Source organism: Urtica dioica, chromosome 6 (genome assembly GCF_054948205.1).
Source record: "Urtica dioica subsp. dioica isolate 48M chromosome 6, U.dioica_male_clone48M_v1_H2, whole genome shotgun sequence".
Lineage (NCBI taxonomy): Eukaryota > Viridiplantae > Streptophyta > Magnoliopsida > Rosales > Urticaceae > Urtica > Urtica dioica.
The window spans coordinates 8,187,627-8,210,180 of record NC_142761.1 but is presented as its reverse complement, the minus strand read 5'-3'; positions in this window follow the sequence as shown (position 1 = coordinate 8,210,180).

Genomic DNA, 22,554 nt, shown 5'->3' with positions numbered 1-22,554 from the left:
CCAACGTTTGATAAATTTTATATAAATAGTTACTTTCAGACGTAAATATTAGATAAATAACCAATGTTTGATATATGAAAATGATTATTTACCTAAAAATTATGTCCGAAAGTAACTATTACCTAAAATTCATCAACGTTGAATATTTAGTAATGTCAAACGTTTAAGTTTGCTATTTTGTTAATGGCCTTTTTAGAAGACTACATTTTTTTAGTTATAACGTAGTAATTTAACAAAAATAGACTGTAATCTATTTACACTTTTTGTAGTAGTGAAAGTTCAGTTTTCTACGTAATCAGGTAAGCTTTTTATATTATTTTATGAAAATTTTAATAGGAATTTCTATGCTAATTCATTTGAAATAATATATTATTATGACTGACTTTGGATTATACCACTGCTGCTATTTCCATCTTCTTCCTTGCTACACGCTCGGATATTAGCTGCTATTTCCATCTTCTTCCTTGCTACACGCTCGGATATTTATCATCAATTCTATTATTGTATTAACTTCCATGCCACATAAAAAATCATATATATAAACCAAGTAAGAAGTTCAGGTGGTGAGCTTATCTTCACACACACCAATTTTAAGAGTGAGTTCAAGTCACGCTGAGACCTTAAAAATTCATATCTATAGTTTTTGTAAATATATTCATATGCAAGTCTAGTTCAATCCAATTAATAAAGTAAATATGTTGAGCATATTTTGTTTTTTATAAATAAAGTAAATACACAAAATAAATTAAAAAAATTCCTAGCTCAACCGAAACCTGTCACCAGCTTGCAGCATTTGTCCAACTTGGATTTATAAGCACTTAATTGGAAAGAGAAATAGGTGAACATTAATGATAAGAAGTTTCTTTGCATTTAAGACATTAAACAAGTGTTGTCTATTTGCCCATCGACACTATTTTTTTTAACAAAAAATTAGCAAAATAGTTAACTTAAACTTTATAGATTGTTAAATAATCAAGGTTTCGTAAATATTAAGTAAATGGTCACTCGGATGACGTGACACAATTACTTGATTTTTCTATTCCGAACCTTGCCCTTTTAAAATTTTAAATTCTGAAATTTTTTTGAATTTTGAATTGTTTTGTATTTCCGGAAGTTTTATTTTTGAACGAATTTGAGCGTGTGAACAGATATGAGGGAATTTTAAGAAGTTCCTTATTTAAACGTGGCTGACTATTTGTTGATTGATTTCCTTATATATTTTTTTTTCTTTATTCCTTTTTTTACTGTCCTAATTATTTTTTTTACTTTTTAATTTTGATGGCCGAAAATCATTCACACGTCTGAAAATATCACTGATCCTCAAGATGGCTGGGTTTTCTCTGAATGAATCAGGTGGTGTATTTTTTTTTTTTTTTAAGAATTTTAGTCTATTCTCGCACCGGTTTACATAAAATTACTTTTGTATTTACTGTCGCTGTTATTTGCACTGAAGATTTTTGAACGTCAATAGCTGGAAAACCATAACTCATTAATCAAAATGATTCACAAACTATTTCGGTAGACAACGTTATTATGAGCTTCTATTTCTGACGACAGCTATTTTCATTCTCGTCATCATGGTTGAGCCCTATTAACCATTGCAGTAAATACGTGTTAATATTCCAATTTAGTTATAACAAATTCATAACTAGACATATTATGCAGTAAATATATGTAAATATACAAACACACATCAAGCCATTTACAACCCGAACCTCCAAATCTCGTCTGAAATTTCTAGGTTTTATGGAAAAAAAATCTAGGATTATGAATAAGCTATATACGAATATTAACATCCATTTACAATACATGAATCTTTATCGACGAGGAAGATGATTAACACAAAATAAATGTTTCAGAAATCGAATCCAAAAACCCATGTTATCTTTCCACTTTTTGTGTAATTCTTTTTCTGAAATTAGTAAATACTTGTAAAACTATCAGGAACATGTACAAATCCATACCTGAGAGAGTTGCTGTAGCCGAAATTGGAGGTCGGCGATGGTGGACTGGATTTTATCGGATGAGAGACAAAGATTTTTCTTTTCTTTGAGTGCTTTTTTTTTAAACTTTTTTTTCTTTTGAGTGAGTAAATGGTCCAGCGGTTAATGAAGAGGTTTAATAACCTAGAATCTCGGGAATATAAATTTCCTGATTTCTTTTTTTTTTCATCATTAAATGGGCGAATGGGCGGGAAATTTTTTTTGGGCATTCTAGTAATTTTGGACGACTACTTAATTGGTGCTGGATATTTACTAATTATTTACAAAACCTTGACTATTTAACAATCTATAAGGTTTGGTTTGGCTACTTTGCTAAATTACCCTTTTTTTTATTGGAGCAATTAGGTTAATAGCCTAATAGCTCACATTTCTTTAAAAATAGGCAAAATTTCATTTTATTAAAAACATAATCCATCAAGTCGAAACTAATTAAATTAACTCAGTTAATTCAATTAATTGACAGTTAATTTAATTAACTTGTGTTTGATTGAATTTTTTTTAATAAAATGAAATTTTGGCTAAAATATTAAAAGAAATTAAAGAATTGGCTATTTGCAACAAATTGAGGTCTCTTATTCCCCTAATAAGCAAACAAATATTCTAGTTTTATACTTATGATAATCAGTATCCAGATAATGTGCCTGTATTGGTGGTAATAATAAATAAGACACTGCTACATATAATTTATTTGCAATGAAGTTGCAATAATTGTATAATTACTTATCCTTAATCAATGGAATTGGATTTACATGTAAGTATATAATTATGTATTCCCGGTGTACATTTTTGGCTTATATCGATATAGTTCATTCATTTAAATACGATGATGGCCCGTACTTTTCTAAAATCAAGTACAGAATTAAATGGACACTACATCATTTATTTACAAAATGATATTGAATATATAATGGCATAGTCTCATAAACCAAATAGAAATATTGGTATATATGTTATATAATTATTTACTATCGATGGGACATTTAACCTGATTATCATAATTAGATTACTTTGGCAATTTGGTAGGAGGAATGAAGACTTAGGAAGATGGATATTAAATAGAAGGGAAGAAAAAAGAAACGAAGTGAGTAAATTGTAAGAAAAAAAAAAAGAAAAAAAAAGGGGTAGTGGTGGGTCTCGGAGGCTGAGAGAGAGAGGGTAGTGGTGGCGGTCGGAGGCTGAGAGAGAGAGCGTAGTGGTGGCGGTCGGAGGCTGAGAGAGAGTGGTAGTGGTGGCGGTCGGAGTGGTGGCGGCGACGGGGGTCGGAGAAACTACAGGAGAGAAATCGGAGAGAGAGTAAGTTTTTTTTGGGTGTTTGGCTCGGATAGAATGAAAACCGAGCTGCTGCTTAATTTATATAGACATTTGAATTTGGGTGCGACTTTGTCGCACCCAATGACACCTATGACTTGTGTCAGTGCTTTCGGGTGCGACAAAGTCGCACCCAATGATGACTTGTGTCAGTGCTTTCGGGTGCGACAAAGTCGCACCCAATGATGACTTGTGTCAGTGCTTTCGGGTGCGACAAAGTCGCACCCAATGACATTTGTAAAAAAAGAGGGGAAGTTTGGCCGCGGATAAATTTAGATCATTTAGGTGCGACTTAGTCGCACCTAATACTTTGGAGAAAGTATTGGGTGCGACTTAGTCGACAAGTCGCACCCAAATTCAAAAAAATTCGCGAAAATTTTTCAGCGCTTATTTGATTTTTGGGTCCGACTATTCGCACCTGAAAGTCTTTTTGGTGCGACTTTTAGGTGCGAAAAGTCGCACCGAAAAGTCATCCGTACCGGAAAACTGTATTTGTAGTAGTGGAAGAAATGACTGCTTTAATTCCTTAAGTTTTTGGTTGAATATGATTGGATAAATCTTTTTTTTTTTTGCAGGTAAAATGCATATTGTTTACTTTCAATAACACCGCTATCATTTATCTTAAATTTAAGGTCCAAATTTAATGATCATTTCATCTTTTTTCATATTATATCGTGATGATAAAAAAAAGAGAAAACAAAAAAATCAATTTTTTTATAAAAAAAGTCTCTCTCTCTCTCTCTCTCTCTCTCTCTCTCTCTCTCTCTCTCTCTCTCTCTCTCTCTCTCTCTCTATATATATATATATATATATTTATATGTATATATAAATATATATTTCCTCATGCACTACTACAAACTATGGATTACACAACGGACTTTTCACAACACTTAAATTAAGTGTTGTGAAAAGTAGACATTTTACAATGGTTATTTTGAACTGTTGTGAAATATGAGTCTTTTTACAACAGTTATTCTGTTATGTTGTAAAAAAATGGACAGTCTGGACTTTCTACAACGGTACAATGTACCGTTGTACAATCTCGCCGCGGCCATGAGCACTTCTCACCGGGGCGAGATATAGTCATGACTTTGTACAACGGTACAGTGTACCGTTGTACAATCTCGCCGTAGCCAAGAGTACTTCTCGTCGCGGCGAGATATAGTCATGACTTTGTACAACGGTATAGTCTCGCCGCGGCGATGAGTACTATTCGCCACGGCGAGATTATTATTAGAAAAAATTATTTATCTCGCCGCGGGGTGTAGTATATTTCTTCGCGGCGAGATCCTTCTGTAATGGTTAAAGTCCCGTTTTGAGATTTTCTGGAAAAGTGTCGCGCGGCAAAGTGCATTCCTCGCCGCGGCGAGAACCCGATAAAAATGAGGTTTCGAGTTTAAAAGGTACCTTTCATTTTTTTTTTAATTTTTACTCAGACCCAAACCTCTTCCTCTCTCTCTCTATTTCGAACGAGTCTGTGCAGATCTCGCCACCATTTTATTCACTGCGTCCTCACCACTTATCGTCTTCGCCATGTCTTCGCCCTCTCTCTCGTTGATCGTGTCTTTGAGATGATCATTATATAACTCTTGACGGAATAATCTTGCCGCTTCTCCCACTCTCTTAAGACAATTTGCCTTTTCATCGGTACCAACCGTAAATCCTTCACATATTTCATTCCAAATCCATTCCTTCAATTGCATATTCTCTTTTAATCTCCAATCGAGCATCGTGATTGGAACGTGTTCTCTAGCTAACAATACTAAAATAGATCGACAACTCATCACCCTCTTTACCCATTGGTTGCCCTTTGTCATCAAATTCTATTTTTATTTTTTTACCAAGAGTTTTACACTTATTAACTCTAGGCATAAGAGTATTTCTTCTTTTTCTCACATCTTTGGTATTGAGTGATATTCTAGTTTTCTTTTTATTACCACTATCAGTAGTAGTAATAGTAGACATTATATCTAAGAAAAAACGCAAAACACAATAAAAAAAAAATTATTTTCAACACAAATCCAAACACAATTCTAAACAATTTCATTCTAAATTTCATGCAATATCAAATCCAAACTCAATTTCAACATAATTTCATTCTAAATCCAATGAAAACTTAATTCCAACAAAATATCAACATTTTCAAGCTAAATTCTACAATATATATATACAGAAAAAACATTCAACCACTTACCCAAGTTAAAACATTCTCAAATTCAATCTTGATTCCAATAAAGAACTCGAATTTCAAACAAAAACTCAATTCAACCCTAATATGCAACACCATTTCATTCTAATTTCTACATAAAATAAAATTATATCTCCATTCAAACATCATTTCAAGACTTTTAAACCTAAAATTTAATGAATTTAAGACATTACACCTAATTTCTTCATAAAATAAAAATTTGAAACATTGAAACACTTACTCGGAGGTGGAGACGTGGTGGATAGAGAAGCGCGGTGGTGGAGGTGTGTTGGAGGCATGGAGACGAGGCACGGCCGTCGGAGAAGAAAGAGGGACGGACGACGACGAGGAGAGGCATCGCCGGCGGCGTCTTTGGAGAAGAGAGAACGTCGGGGGGAGAACACGATCAGCCGAGGTGAGGAAAGACACCCGCGGCGGAGGAAGATAGGCGTGGCGGCGATGAGGAGAGAGAGGCGCGGCGGAGGAGGAGGGGCACGGCGGCGATGAGAAGAGAATGGCGCGCAGAGAGGGAAGAGAGAGAGAGAGAGAGAGAGAGAGAGAGAGAGAGAGAGAGAGAAAGAGAGAGAGAGAATGAAGAAGAGAGGAAAAAACTCTGAAATTCGAGAGAGAATTTCAAAAAACTTGAAATTTTGCTCTCCGAAAAGCGAATCGATGATGGAACATTGAGACGTCCTACTGATGCTTCACAATGGAAATCATTCAACTTAGACTATAAGGATTTCAATGTTGATCCTCGAAATCTGCGTCTTGGTTTAGCGTCTGATGGTATGAACCCGTTCAGCATGATGAGTAGTAAATACAGTGTTTGGCCAGCTGTACTTGTGAGCTATAAGCTCCTTCCAAAGCTGTGTATGAAGAGAAAGTTCTTGATGTTAACACTCTTGATATTAGGACCGAGCCAACCGAGAAATGATATCGATGTGTATTTGGCACCGTTGGTCGATGATTTGAAGATGTTACTGGAGAAAGGAATCGAGGTCAAAGACGCTTACCATGGAGATTCGTTCATGTTAAGGGCAATGTTAATGTGGACTATTAATGACTTTTCGACCTATGGAAACTTGTCAGGATACTCTGTGAAATACTCGATTGGTTGTCTGATTTGCATGAAAGACACATCTTCCATCCGGTTGAAGAATGGTAAGAAGACTGTTTTTCTTGATCATAGAAGATTTTTACCAAGAGATCACCCATATAGAAGATTAAAACAAGCGTTTGATGGCGATATATAAGAACGACCCCCTCCTTGAAGTCTGTCTGGTGAAGATATCCATGACATGCTTAAAAACGTCAATGAAGTGCTTGAAAAAAGAAAGCGGAGTTGTAGTACTAAAGAGTCGTTCAAAGAGAATCATCGGACGAAGAAATCGATTTTTTACGACCTTCCATATTGGAAGATTCACTATGTTCGACACTGTCTGGATGTTATGCATATCGAGAAAAATGTTTGCGAAACGATTATCGGTACACTGTTTTTTTTTTTATATTTTCTTATGTTTAGTTAAATTATGAATGTCCATTTTTATTTATGTAAGTGTTTATCCAGAGGTGCGCTGCTTGATGATCCAAATAAATTGAAAGACGGAATGAAAGCTCAAATGGATCTTAAGGAGATGAATATAAGAAGCATTTTGCATCTCCATGAGGGAGGAAAAAAACAAAATTACCACCGGCAAAGTTTATCAAAGAAATTGTGTAACTTATTTAGTCTATCAAAGTTCCGATGTCATTTTTCAAACTATAAGAGGTTCGTATCTTTGAAAGATTTTAGACTTATTGGAATGAAGACTCACGATTGTCATGTGCTGCTACAAAAAATGTTACCTCTCGCCTTGCGTGGCATTTTATCAAAAGATGTGAGATTTGCAATATCGAAGATATGTGTATTCTTCAACGCAATTTGATCGAAGGTCATCGATCTCATTCGTTTAGATACTATGCAGGCTAGAGAAGTTCTTCCCACCTTTCATTTTTTGACATCATGATTCACTTAACCGTTCACTTGGTACTTGAAGTGAAATTATGTGGTTCCGTATTTTTACAGTGAATGTATCCAATCAAACATGAAAGTCTTGAAGAGTTACGTGAAGAATACAATAGGCCGGAATGGAGCAGAGTGGAAAATTACATAGCAGAAGAATCGGTTGAATTTTGTTCCGAGTACTTAGCTAAGGCAGACGGAATTGGGTTGCCCAAAAACACATGTTTTGAATCGAAAACTCTATCTATATGTAAGTTTTTTTTATTTATTTTCTTGTCTTTAAGTTATTATCAATGTATCTTTTTATTTATGTGAGTGTTTATCCATAGGTATTTATTCTAGCGTCGACCAAAAACAATGGGAGCAAGCCACTTTCCATGTGCAACACAACGTGTCCGAGGTCACGCCATTTGTGGATATTAATTTGAATGAATTGAGAGTGAATGATCCAAAGAAAGCTAGAAATGAAAAATGGTTACAAGAAGAGCACAACCGTGCGTTTCAGAAGTGGCTTGGAAAACAGTTGTTTCAAGAGTCAGAACATTAAGCAACATTGAGTAAAATATACGGAGGGCATTTCTCAATGGTTTCAAGGTACACTACTTGGTCTGTTAATGACTTTACATTTTACAAAATAGAAAGAGACAACAAACATCCTGTTCAAAATACTGGCGTGACATTATTTCTGAAGCATTACATGTTTCTTCAGCAAATGATAAAAATCCAAAGCAATGTTTTATGAACTACTACAGATACATTGAAGACATCTAGAAAATTTATTATTGCGGGTTGCGAGTTTCCCTATTCAAGTCCAAATGGGCGAACAACAATCAAGTTAAAGTTGACCGTGAAGAAGTTATAATTGTCGACTTTAGACGGATCAGTTACGAGAATGATACATTTATTTTGGCCTCTCAAGACACTCGTGTTTTATGTCTCAGATTCAATCAATCCAGAGTTATCATTAGTGGTTCATATGAAACCGAGAAATTTTGACGAAGAAGAAGACGAAGGCTGTTGCGATTTTTACGCGCGCAAGTGAACGTGTCGCTTAAGTAATATAGTGAATTAAGTACGAGTGTCGATCCCACGAGGAAAAAGCTTAATTAACAAACAAATCAACTAGCACAAATTGAACTTAAAGAGAAGATGGAAAGATGTCACAAATTGTTGACAAGTTTAAAAACAATGAATAAACAAAACACTAAAATAACGGGTGTAAGCAGAACGAGAGGCTAAGGACCAAAGCTTCACGGGTTCGATCAATGGTTTGGACACACGAGTTTCACCCACAATCAATAATCAACTCACTAACTATTTGCTAATCATACTCACAAAATAATACTGCTTAATCTCTCTCGAGCATCTAACAACTTATGTCAATATTAGGAAAATCTTCTCTTGATCTCAATCCCTAGCAATAACATGATTTAATATTAAGAGCATTCACACGATTCTATGACAACCTGGCTATCTCTAGCCTAGGAACGCATCATAGTAATTCAAACCAAAACACTAACAACCTAATATTTCTCAAGCATCAAGTTAAAGTAAAATATCATGAACAAATTAGCTAATCCCGATCAAGTATTTAAACGGATTTGAATTAAGCAAAATAATAGAGAATGAAAAATTGAACTTATAAAAAATGGTATCCAAAACCGAATCCTAAACCCGCTACGCCATAGACCTTAAAGGAATTAGTTCATGGCGTAGCGAGAAAACAATAAGAAACTAGATGAAGAAGAATTCAAAACGACCATAATTAAGTTTGAAAGTTTAGTTTATGTATTTTTATGTACTCTTATATTTTATTCTATTTTATTTAGTTTGAAAGTTTATTTTCCAGAAAACAAAGGATTTGTTTCCAGAACACTGTACCGTTGTACAAAGTCAAGACTATCCATTTTTTTATATAACAGAACAGAATAACTGTTGTAAAAGCACTCATATTTCACAACAATTCAAAATAACCGTTGTAAAATGTCTACTTTTCACAACACCTGATTTAAGTGTTGTGAAAAGTCCGTTGTGTAATCAACGATTTGTAGTAGTGTCTGTTATTCAATATTAACTCAAGGACCACAATTTAATGAGTGCATGATCTTAAGATCGCATATTCTATTTTCAAATTTTGAGGACAGGCCGTTACACGCGTCAGAGTTGATTGGACAATAGTGTAATTAATTCTAATTATATAGAATAAATACATAGACATTAATTACTATTTATCATAGAATTATATATATATATATATTTTTTTTCTCAATTGATTTTATAAAATAAATTATTAGTTCATTTTGGAATGTGAAGCCGTTAACGTGAAATTCCGTCCAAACATAATGGTTTATAATGGCACAAGTAGTAATATTGCTACCGAAAGTAATCAATATGTATTATATCCGCTAAAAAAAATTAGATATTCAACTGTATCCTGCCAAAAACTTTTAATTTCCTGTTTTTTTTTTTAATTATTACCCTATAATAAGAGGAAATAATGTAATATATGAGAAAGAAAATGAATGACCCATTTTTATTACTATAAAATTATAATGTGACTAATATTTTCATATAATAATAATAGGAAAAATTGTACAAAATAGCCATTTGAAATTTATTGATTTGCAAAATAGTCAACGTTTCAACTTTTCAGCAAAGTAGTCAAATTTACGTCTTCAAAAAAATTTTGACAGTCAATATTAAAAAAATTTACGATTATTATAAGCGATTTATCGCTCTCAAAAAAATTAATCTTGGTTTCAAAAAACTTTTGAAACCAGATTGTTCTACATTTTGGCTATTTAACTAAATTAAGATAAATCTTAACTATTTTGCAAACTCATAACTTTAAATTGGCTATTTAGCTACATCACCCATAATAATATAACGAAAGATTATACTCGTGTAGGTTGTTAACTCTAAAATTTCAAAGTTTTATGATACAAATTCAAAATTTTAATGTATTGTGTAGGAGATTTCGAAAAACTTTCCATATTGTCTGAAGAAGAATTTGAATGTTTGACCAAATTTCCTTTATCATCCAAGTTTTGTATTTTCGTTAACTCGTTTTTTTAATTTTTATTAGAATTTTGAAGTTAATATTCGACTTTGTTATTAATTTTAATTATTACGTTGTCTAAAGCTTTGGTTTGTTTTTAAATGTAACAACAAGTCCTCATTTGAGCATATGTTTTTATTTAACAGTGTCTGAGGTGCACTACCACAATATTGTTAAACAACTAGAATTGTTTTTTTTAAAAGACGTATATACTTTGGATAAAAAAAAAAGTTTGTTATAAATTAGACTATGGTCATCAAATTTATGGAATTGATTAGACTTCATTTAAATTTTAAAGCCTAGTAATTAGTCTTTTATACAATACAGTTAATAAATTAAAGTAGTGGAAACCTATGGAGAAGAAAAAAAACAACTAAAAATTTCACCAACTTTAGAAAATGAGGGAAATTTCCCTATTGTATTTCATTTGGGCTTTAGAAATTCTAAAGTGTCTTTTTTAAAAATTAGAAACGACTTTTAGAAGAGTCGGAGTATTAGAAGCGGACCCGTAATATCGCTTCTAAAGTCGTTTCTTATAACTTTTGAAGCAAATTTTAGGCTTTTAAAACCATCTTTTTTTTCTCTTCTTAAAGCTCTTTTTCGCCTAGTGTTTGCTAGGAAATAAGTGGACTTTTAGGGCTTATATGTAGCTAGAATGGTATAACGATAATATACACTCTTCGAGCTATGAGCTGAACCACGGGCAATATATAGTTGCGTACTAGCTATATCAATAGACACTTATCTTAAGGATAAAGTAAATATAATTTTGATAATTTAGAGAGGTTCGTTTTAGTGATTATAGTGGAATATCACCTGGATTTTATGAAACGAAATAAAGGAGGTAACTATGTTTTCACTCTCGATCGTCTTCATCTAGCTTTGATTTATTAGGTCCATATTGCTCAAGTTGGCTATCGTAAAATGAGTGAAAATACTATTGTAGTAAATATGTAAATTTGACTATAAGCTCACAATTGCAATATCTTTCGTCTCGTAAAACTATTTTTTTACGAGGAAGTTAGTAATTGTTAAGAAACTTTGAAATATCACTTAGATTTAAATGGGTTTATGAATAGCATTTATTAATTAAGATATCTAAATATTCTATATATTCTATTGATATATACATATATATATATATATATATCATATTAAGTAGAATAAGATCAAATAAAATCAATTAAATGAATATTTGATTTAACTTAATTTGGGTAAGCTTAAAAAGCTATAAATAAGGGATCTAGGTGTTGTTCGATTATTTTTTATTGCAAATCTATTCGGAAAGATGACTTGAAACATGTTCCATGATATGTTGAGACATCTTGGCCGCTAGGTGTAGATCTATATTTCTTTCAAGTTTTGTGTTTCGCCAGAATGATTCGTGGAAAACCTTCTACATATATTTTCTCCGCGTGTGAATGGAAACTCTATTTCAACTTCCAGAGGTGTTGACTAGTATAAAAGAAAGATGTTCTGCCCTTAGTAGTCTTGACGCATTCATTCACACAATTAGGTTCTTAAATGCGCAATATCGGCAGACTGAGAAACAATTTGTGTGGTGTATGTGGTGTGACTCTCTAGACACTATTCTCAATTCATTGAGCGTTAGAGTGTTGTTTGGGTTTTGTGATTTTGTGATTGAGAATGCAGGAGTGTTGACATTGAAGATTACTAAACACTTGAGAGAGTGTTTGAGAGTGGAAGTGATTGGATATCATATTCATGGGGAGCCTGAGTTGGAATTCAAGGGTAGTGATAGAAAAAGGGCTTTGAGACGGGGATTGTTCATATAAGACCATTGTGTACTATTGACTACTTTTCATATAATGAATTTCATTTTCACTGAGCAGGCCGCCCTCCAGAGTAGGTAACGTTGCACCGAACTGGGTTACCATTCTATGTGTCATTTACTTTTATGCATTGCTTTATATTTTCCATCTATTGCATCAGAATATATTGTTGCATACACTGGCTCTACATTGTATGCAACATCTTATCTTTACAGAATTTTACTAGGGATAGAGGGAACTAAGAAAATTCACTTGTTTTTCACTCTGAAAAATTCATTCGTAGTTTAGAATTTCATACATCCTACTTCCCAAAGAAAGAAATAATTATTCTGACACCTTATTTGAGTAATTGTGAGAAAAAGAGTTGGCATACACCTTGGTTCTAATTAATTTGGAGAACTGGCTTGGAATACTTTGTTGGAATTGATCTAGGGTTTAAGAAAAAGTTTAACGCTTCGCAAAGCGGCGGAATTTTAAAAAATTTCTTTTCAAGTAAAAACAGTTTTTTTACTAACCTAGACAAAGAGCAAGTACATATAAATAAAACTACTATGAGCTAAGAAGTTTACTAACCTTTCTTGAAGCTTGAACTTTGAGAAGCTTTTGGAAAGTTGCAACGCTGGGTCTCCTCGCAGCACGTCTCTCTTTCTTTCCTCGGCAACTCGAGCAACCACGATAGTTTCTATCACTAAATCACTCGAAATAAAAGGAATCAGTGAGTGGGCACTTTTAAACACTACGACTTAAGAACGAGTCTTGAAGTCGCAGAGCTAAACTCTAGGTCAAATGAGGACCTAGGTGCCAAAACAATAAAACGAAATTGACTAGAGAGAGAGAGGAGAGGGGCGGCCAAGGTTCTAGAGAGAGAGTCTCTCAAATCTCTAAAACTTTGGAATGAATGAAATGTGAGGAATGATGCTCCTATTTATAGGAGAGGCTTTACCTTCAATAAGGTAGTTTCCTCTTCTATAGAATATCACATATTCATGAGCCAATTTCCCCTTTTTCCTCTTGAGATGCTCGGCCAACATAGGCTTCATTAAGCCTTGGATTTGTTTCCTTTTTTGTTCCTTGCCTTGCCTTGTCTCTCTCTTGGCCGAATCCCTTATGCATCCATATGCAAATTTGTTTCCTCTTTTTCTTTTGGCAAGTATCTTGATACATTTATGCACAAAATAATCTCTCCTATTTCTCTATAGGGTAGGCGCCCAAACTCATTCTAGAAGGAGCTTCTAGAAGCTTCTTCATTTGTTCATGACAACATGAGAAATGCCCATTAAGAATTTTCAATAAAATTCTTATGAAATGAAATTAATCCACAAGGCCCAATAAGACTAATATTGGCCGAGTGAAATTAAGTCATCAAATGAACTTGTCAAAAAATTTATTGACATTCATTTCATCCTATGTCTCAAAAGACAAAAATACCCTTTCGACAATTTTCGTTCTTGTTTTGACTTAGATTCCAGTTTAACTATTCCTAATCGATGTGATTCGTGACAGTGACCTCATGGATCCAAATGAACAAAGCTTGAGCTAAAATACTTGGACTCAAAAGTTCACAAACCTTTTCCAAGTTTAGCTTAATGTCAACTGACTTCACTAAAGAGTTGACACTGAAAATCTCTCGGTTCAAATGAATTTATTTTCTACTCAAGAATTCAACCTAATTGTAATGAGTGGATCCACAGAATATTATCAGTGTTTACCATTCATGAATATCATCAGCTAGTCGGGATTTACAAAATTACCATTTTACCATTCTAGCTGTTATTTCCTCAACTCCTTTGTCGCTTGTGAATAAGTTAGAAACAATGTATTGACGAGGAGCTAACAAGTCACATTGTTTCATCCAAAAGAGTCATGACTCAATTTAGACACTGGCCAGTTCATTTATTCACACTCCAAGGAACAAAGCATGAGGTGATATATATTGCATTTCAGCAATCTTGTACATGAATTCCATATCTATGAGAACTTCACAAAGTTACTCATGACATACTCACAACTTAGTACTTCAGCAATAGGCCTTGTTTGGAATCACATAGTGAGTCCGAACTCTGACTTTCTCAAATGAGAATACTAAGGTGTGAAATGACATGTCTCATTTCAGGATTAAGGTAAGCACGATGCAATTCATACGTAGTGACTTCGAGACATAAGAAGTTAAATGGTTTGTTCTTATCTTGTCTCTAGAAGTGCATTGGTCAATTCAGTACCTTCGGAAGATACCTAGAAGAACTATAGAGTCTCCAACTCTCAATGCCTCATAACCAAACATTATAGATTCTTCTAACAATCATACTGGGGTCAATAGTCCTTTGACCCTTAGATTGCGAATATATTGTTTTAAGCAAACTACGAAGAGTTTGTTCATGCAAATCTACATTTGTCTCTTCGTAAGTTGTTTAGTTTTTTTATGGACTAAAGACTAAGGTTTTATCATAAAGCTTCAAACAAGGAAGATTGAATGAACGTTTCAACTTTTTATTAATGAATAAGCAATTACAAGCAAGAGTCTTCATGAGACTTTATTACATCAAATGTAGAATATAAAGATTACAACTCTTCTTGTGGGCACCATTGACAACATACTTTGTGTTGATCTATCCCGAGGTATGTGAAGAAGACGAAGATTGTCAAACGGCGTGAAAGATTCAAATAGCGGGATCGAATGTATGTTTTATGAAACTCGTTATGAGTTATCATCTTGTTTCGTTAGCCACACTTCATTCATCGTTACATAGTAGATTTCAAGAGCTAGATTATAATAAACGTATTTTTGAATTATACTGTTTTGAATTCATCTTTTTCTATAATTAAACACATAAATATGTTTTTCAGGAACGTTAGCGAAGTTAACACTACCAGAAATATGGGATACAACTACAGTTTTTTTTTTTAACTCCAGTTTAGCCTTTTAATGGAGTCTTTGAATACAGACTACGGTCACCTTTTTTTAGGTCTATATTAGACTCCAGTCGAATATAAAGCTGTAGATAATGGTCTATTTTTCTCTACAGTTAATATAAAAAAGTAGTGGTAATACTCAAAAAATGAAAAATGATCAAAATTTCACCATTTTTAAATGGAGGGAAATTTCCCACAAAATTTTGGCACATTTACACTACAGTCAAAGATAAAGAAGGAGTTGTAATACTTAAAATATAAAAAATTAACAAAATTTTACTATTTAAGTGTGGGAGGGAAATTTCCCACTCATAAATTAGATTAAGTATTGGAAATTTTCATATTCCCACCAATATGAAAATAAAGTAAAAACCACTAAGTATTAGAAATACTCTAATATTCACACATATACTTCAAAAATTTCTATCTCCCTCAAATATTACTCGGAGATAGACTTCAAAAAAACAGTTCGACGCCTCTCTCTCGCCGTCGCTTAGCTCTTCCTCGACCTCCGCCGATCCAAGACGACTTTCACCACGGATTCTACCTTCTTCACCTTCGACCTCGATGCTTCTTTTTCATCTTCTTTATCCGTGCGCGACCTCTCCACCACCGCCGACCAAGACCTTCAACCTCGATTTTCTAGGTTAGCCTCTCTCTCGCCGTCGCTTAGCTCTTCCTCGACCTCCGCCGATCCAAGACGACTTTCACCACGGATTCTACCTTCTTCACCTTCGACCTCGATGCTTCTTTTTCATCTTCTTTATCCGTGCGCGACCTCTCCACCACCTTCAACCTCGATTTTCTAGGTTAGCCTCTCTCCTTCTCTATTTGTATCTCCAGGCCTCGAGTATTCCTCTTCATTCTTTTTCTCGAATTTGTCGCTAGAAATTTATGTGGTTCGTTCATGAATAAGAGGTAGGAGTATCTATTTGAAAATTTCTTCTTTCTTTTAGTTCGATTTAGGTTTAGAAATTAGGGGTTTTTTATTTCTCTTGCTTGTTCTGTGATTTTCCGTGGTATATGGATTGGATTGGGCTCGGTTTGTTGTTGTTCTTGATCTGAAATTCTTTGAGTTAGGGTTCCTGAATTTTAATTGATTTTTTGGCCGAAAATTTGTAAAGAAATTGGGTTTTTTCTATGTTGTTTAGCTTGAACCTGTTAATTGATTTTTGGGTCTTGGTTTTGAGAGTTGAATTGGTGTTTTTGCTTGGTCAATTTCAGATTTTATGTGAATTGGGATTTGATTTAGTTTCTTACATTTGACGTGTGCAAGGAATAGGTCGGCTGAAAAATAGAGGGTTCTCGCCGGAGAAGATTTAAGGTCGCTAGACATCATTCAAGGTAAAGGACATCATTCAAGGTCTAGGGATTTGAATTTCAAATTGATTTGGGGTTTTTGGAGGTATTAGGATTCTAGAGTGTTGATCTATGTGCGATGATGATTCTCGTACTTTGGCTGATTGTTTGGATATTGGATTCACTGTGGTTTTTCTCTTGCTTCTGACCTCTGTTTGTCTTATTTTTGTAGCTTGGAATATCATATTTTTGGCCGTGCTTTTAGGTCTGAGATTGAGATTGAATTCTGATATTAAGTAATGCTATTGTGTTCTCTCAGTTTGATTTCGTCTTACTTTCATATATATTAAGTAGGCAATTATGGTCTTTTTCTTAGTATGTTGAGTTGTTTTATTGGTGTTAAATTCTGACCAAGATAATGTACCAGGATTGCATTTTTTTAAAGTGAAGGATTGTGCTCCTCTTCATTTCAGGTAAACAAGTAGTGGTTTATTCCATGGGGCTCAAAAATTTGGTAAATATTTCAGATCTCTTTGTTTGCCATAAATAGGTGTGCGATTACTGATTCTAGGGGCTTCGAATCGATATCGATATAGGCAATTTGGGCACCTATATACATTAACTAACATGGTCGGTATAGAGAAGTGAATAAAAAGTTCTGACGTATTTGACCATTTATGTATATTGGCTTTGTAGTTCTTTTTCATTTCTCTTTTTTAAGTATAGCTGAATCTTATAATTCCAAGGAAATAAAATGGAAAGCTGAATCGCTGATTTCGCGTAAGAAATCTGGATAGTCAAGCAACTGCAGTGATGGCTAGCATTCATGGTAGCATATTTACATATAATCATCACATGACTGATTTTGGATTAGACACAAGAACAAAAAATCTGCAAGCTATATAGTTGAACTTCTGTACTCTCAGTTATCATTTTCAGCATTGTAACAGAGGATATACTTTTATAGATAACGAACACAACATTGCTGCGTCAATAATTCCTCGATCTTTTTTTTTCTTTTTTTTTGTATTATTGAGGATGAGTCATCACCTTCATACTTGCTATTACCGATAATGGTTTCATGCTTTTTCTGATATAAAAAAAATATGGTTTATTTTCATCACTTGCTACTACAATAACCTTTTGTTTTTATTTTGTATCAGCTTTAATGCAGCATGTCTAACTGTGCGTGATCTGGACGCAGTGACGAGGTTTGTGTATTAAATTTCTAGTGCTTTGAATTCAGATCGACTATTTGTAATCATCGATGCCATAAACAAGTTCACCATCAAAGAAAGTAATAAATTTTATATAATTAAAAAAAAAACCTCTAGTGTACTTGAATCTTGAACCGAAAAAAAAAACCCTTTTAGAGTTGTTATTCTCTTTATTAACTCACACTTTGTTATAACGGATCCAGTTATCAGAGATGTAAAAGCATGAAATCATCTTTGCTTCAGGATCAGCTTATGGTGTAAAAGTTACATTTATTTATTTTTATATATTATTTAGTATTTATTATTATGGATGTCATGGTTTTAATATTTCACTGATATTTCAGGGCTGTTTACGAGGAACTTGGGAAATACAGAGACCTAGAAAATCAGGTTATTTGTTGCAAATGCATTGAGGAAATGAAAAAGTCTGTGCTCATGCTCAACTCTGGAACTGACAATCTTGATAAGATTCTTATAGCTGGTAAACCAACAAAGAACATGAAAGGCTGGGATATAAAAATGATGGTTCTAGTTTCAAGACCACTCTTGTCTCTCCTATTAAGAAGGAGGATGGACAGAAGCCGCACATGATGTCTCAGACATCTGGCACTATTAAGCATTCAGGCAAATTTTAGAATCAGTCTATTACTAGATCAATGAGGTGTCTCGTCAACATACCTCGTTGTATATGTCATTATTGTGGACGTCGTCGTCATATATTCGGTCTTTTTTGCTATAAATTTTATGGGAGAAATCTTCATCGACCTCGATTCTCCTTTCATCGTCAAACTGAACAGTTCCTTCATACTAGAAAAATATAGAGATTTCTTGTCAATTTGGAGATATATTATGTCAGTTATGTTACCTTTGGTGATGATGATCGTTGTAAAATCATTGGTAAAGGTAAGCTGACTTACCTTGCTCTTCCTTGTTTGAATGATACTTTGCATGTTGATGGCCTCAATGTTAATCTTGTAAGTATAAGCCAACTACGTGATTAGGAACTTGTTATTAACTTTACTCGTGAGAAGTGTATTGTTTCTAATAAAAAAAAACAGCTGCATTTGATGAAGGGAACCAGTTGTGTAACAATAAACTTAGTCATCTGAATTTGAGAAGTATGAGGAAGATTATTTTTGATAAGGCTATTGTGGGTATTCCTTAGCTCAAGATTGAAGAATGAAAGATCTGTTGTAAATGCCAGATCGGCAAACAGGTGAAGATGTCGCATTAGATGGTGCAACATCTTACCATATCTCGTGTGATCGAGCTGCTTCATATGGATCTCATGTGTCCAATGCAAGTACAAAGTCCTTGAGGGAATAAATATGTTTTTGTCTATGTGGATGACTATTCTCGATATATTTGGGTTGATTTTATTCATGAAAATTCTTATACGTTTACTGTGTTTGAAGCTTTGTGTCATCGCCTATAGCGTGAGAAAGGAGAAATCATTGGGAAGATTGTGAGAATCCAAAGTGATCACAGAAGTGAGTTTGAAAGCTCTAGCTTCTCTTTGTTCTGCAATTTTGAAGGCATCTCTCGTGAATTTTATGCTCATATTAATCCTTAGCAAAATGGTATTGTGGAGAGGAAGAATCGCACCTTGCAAGAAATGACAAGGGTCATGATCCATGCTAAGGTTCTTCTCTATCACTTTTGGGCTAAAACAATGAACACTACTTGTCATATTCATAATAGAGTGACCATTCGTTCGGGTATTACTACCACTTATTATGAAATCTGGAGGGGGGAGAAAGCCCAACGTCAGGTATTTTCACATATTTGGCTATGTTTTGCTACATTATGGCTTATCATGAACAAATAAGGAAGTTTGATCTTAAGAGCGACCAAGGTATTTTTTGGATACTTTAGAAATAATCATGTTTATCCTGTCTTTAATAAGCGCACTAGATATATGATTGTGTCCATAAATATTGTGATCCATGACAATTATGTTGAGATTGAGAGTTCAGATGAGAACTGTAATCCTGCTAGTACTGGTGTCAAGAAAGATAAATATGAAAATGTAGCTGACATTGAATTGGGTGAACATTTAATCTCTGACTAAATATAATTTTATAGATGATCGAATCCACCGCGACCAAATGTGTTCCGATGTTCACCGCCTTAACATGAGTTTACTCTTTTTTACTCAACTCTAGTATGTTTACTTGACATCTGAAACCCTCAACTACTTTACATAAATATATAATGTCGGTTGATACAATATGAATATAAACCAGTTCAATTATTTCTCTAGAATATATATATATATATATATATATATATATATATATATATATATATATATATATATAGGTAGAGAGAGAGAACTCCTTTTTTTTCTTTTGAAAAAGTCAAAACCTATGTGAGTTGTTATATGTACATTTTATGCTAATGACAACACGGTTTCTTTCTACGTTTCCTTCAGCTTTCATACCAGTTTCATCAGTTTGGGTCGCCCAAAGAATTGGCCCAAACCATAATAAATGAGTGATCATATGGGCCCATAATTGCAAACCCTCACGACGCAGAAATCGGGTCCCACACTCACCTTCCAGCTTGCATACGTACATACATGTTTATGTTTTCATGCTCTTTTCGTTTATTAAGTCGTTTGACCCTACATTTTCTTTTTCTTTTTTCCCATGTTGACCATAAATTTTACATGCATAAGTAATCTTGGTGTCAGCTCTCACGTCACTTCATGTATAGTCAAAGTGGATGGCTTTCCCAAAACAAACTAGAAGTCCCCAAAAACCACTTGGCGTCCCATAATCAATCCCCATTTTTATGTGATTTCTTACACCGCCAACCTTATTTAAGGAAGCGTGTTATTGTTTTGCTGATTTTTGGCATATATGTATGAATCAACATCAGCGATTCGGCAAGAAAAATAGAAGAACACTCAAACCTTCAACCAATACAGTTGTAGAAACCAGCTTAAATACATATATCATATATGTGGCTTTTGGTAGATATGTACATAAATAAATATACATTTTTTTACATGTGGGTGCATGAAGCAACCGCCAAATAAAAAAATAAAATATAAAAACAATTATGATGAGTAAAAGAAAGAATGTATGATATTTTTATAATAAGTAATAATATATATATATATATATATATATATATATGTGTGTGTGTGTGTGTGTGTGTGTGTGTGTGTGTGTGTGTGTGTGTGTGTCATGTATATTTTATTTTGCTTATCACGAAGAAAATGTACAATTATTACAAATGTAAGATACTGTATTCCATGTATTATATATGTGTGTGTGTGTGTGTGTGTGTGTGTGTGTGTGTGTGTGTGTGTGTGTGTGTGTTGTGGATGCTATAGATAAATCATTATTGAAAGAAGAAAGAGTAGAGAGCCAAAGTTAATTGAAGTTTATTGAGGTAGTACGATGAACATGCATGCGTGTGCACAGAGGCAGGCATAGGAAAATATATGACCTTAATTTATCGCTCTTTTATTTCATTTATAGGAATGTTGAAATAAATTAAATATACATCTTAATTAGGGCAGATAATTAAATGCTTATTAAGATTCGAAGGTGGTAGTTATATATATATATATATATATATATATATATATATATATATATATATATATATACACTCTTGGTAACATTGGCATCGATGACCCGACGGATCCAATCTAGAAAACCATAATGATAATTATAATATTGTAATCATATTAATGTGATATTAAAATAATTCTAGAAAATTTAGAAAAGAAAAAAAAACAGTTAATTCTTATTTTTAATTATATATATATAATGTTAAAATATATATAAAAGAAAAAATAAAAAGAAAATTATTAAAAGAAGAAGCATTTCTTTCTAGTGGAATATCCCAACCGATTGGCGGTAACAGTGTTCAATATTTATGTGTGAACTTAAGCCAATCCATTGGAATAATGTCCACCTTTATAACACATGTTGAAAATGTAATTGGCGTACATATATGATTCTAGATTTTTCAATCTCTAATAAAGTTACTACTTAAATTTTGTGGGATCCCTTATTTAATAAACCATTCCCCATGAAAACGAAATTCTAGTTTAATACCATATATAGATTTTGTTAATGCCAATCAACACTTAAATCGGTCCGCGGTTTGATCTAGGGTCGGATCCTATGATCGCGTGGTGATCAAACAAGAAATTATCTCAGCACTTGTCGCTTCCGCCGTGCGGGGAAGAGATTTGTAGTGGCTCTTCACTTTAAAAAGAGAGAAACCTGAGCTAGAGAGGCGAGGAGGGATTTCCTCCGGCGGACACTCCGACACTCAATAAAGTCCAAGTGGTCTGCTTCAGAATTCTAGAGAGAGAGAAACTCAGATGAGAGAGAAACAGGGGTTTTATAAGTTATGAGAAACTCACCTCTAAATGAGTAGATTGGATGTGTTTATAGGGATGTGAGAGTCGGGGTAAAATCGTGATTCACTAGGGTCCTCCCTTCAAACCTGGGGTAGAGTCAACCCCTATTGCCATGAGGGTAGAGGTCGACCTCTATTGCCAAGATAGAATGGGGGTAGAGGTCGGCCCCTGTTACCGAGATGGAACGAGGTTAGAGGTCAGCCCCTGCAGCAAAGATGGAATGAGGATAGAGGTCGACCCCTATCGCCGAGATGAAAATGGGGGGTTAGAAGTCGACCCTTGTCGCCGAGACAGATTAGTTGGGGGTAAAAGTCGACCCCTGTCGTCGAGCTGGCATGGGTAGAAGTCGACCTTTGTCGTCCAGATGGGATGGTACAGGGGTAGAGGTC